Source organism: Chinchilla lanigera, unplaced genomic scaffold (genome assembly GCF_000276665.1).
Source record: "Chinchilla lanigera isolate Chin_1 unplaced genomic scaffold, ChiLan1.0 scaffold00093, whole genome shotgun sequence".
NCBI lineage: Eukaryota > Metazoa > Chordata > Mammalia > Rodentia > Chinchillidae > Chinchilla > Chinchilla lanigera.
This window is the reverse complement of record NW_004955494.1, coordinates 183,598-184,513: the sequence shown is the minus strand read 5'-3', so window position 1 is coordinate 184,513 and position 916 is coordinate 183,598. Positions and strand designations below refer to the sequence as shown.

Genomic DNA, 916 nt, shown 5'->3' with positions numbered 1-916 from the left:
GCCTGGTGCCTCTTTAGAGTTGTCACCTGTTTTATTTAATGGGCTCTGTGACTATGTGGCACAACACATTCAAGCTACTGTATCTCCACAAAACTTTTCTTCCCGGCCCTTAGTCCACCGTGTGGGCCAACCCCGTACTTTGACTCCAACCTCTCCTTTATTCCAGCTCCCACCTGTGTCTCAGACACAGACCCAGGGCCATGTTCCAGCTCTCCCTAGTGCACCTTGCCATTCACCTGCAGTTAGGGCCCCAGATGTTTCTCGTCCTGCAAAGCAGAGGGTGAAGAAATATCCTATATCACCTACTATTCAAAAACTGCAAAGCAAATATTTGAATGTAGCAGGAGAAAATAGAGCTTTACCTCCTGTGGTCAAAAAATCTCAGAAAGACTTTAGTCAACTGGCTGACAAACATGGGTTCAGTCAGGAAAACACGTCCTCCGTCAAAGTCCCAGTGGATGTTATCTCCCCTAAGCTCCAGGAACCACTGGAGCAAAACCTTCAAACAAGACTCATGTGTGGGCTGCCCCCTAAGGTCCACCTATCTCTGGACAGGGAAAGAGCCCCAGGGACAAGACAGGCAAAGGATAACTGTGGGCCTTGCCAGAACTCAATGATAGAGGACAGCAGCCAGGTCACAGAAAAGACCAGGTCAGGGCCCCCTGAAGTATACCAGGGAGGGAAATACTCAAGCAGTGACCTGGGAAAGGATGCAAAAGTGCAGGCCAAGGGTCTAGAAATCTCCCCAGAGAATGATCTAGAGGCCATCTCTCAGGGAACATCACAAAGAAAAGTATTGGCGCTCTTAAGAGGTGATTCAGGAAATGAATCAGCAGGCGGTCCAGAGAAGAACCTACAAGACAGTGTGCAAGTCTGTGTGAGAGGGAAGGTGGAGCAGACTGGGGGCAGAATCCCT

The 916-nt window shown here is 49.5% G+C and overlaps 1 protein-coding gene across 1 annotated transcript in view; it reads left to right on the top strand.

The window, feature by feature from the left end:
• LOC102023613 (taste receptor type 2 member 41-like) overlaps positions 1–916 on the top strand; it is a 69,480-nt gene that overhangs the window by 652 nt on the left and 67,912 nt on the right.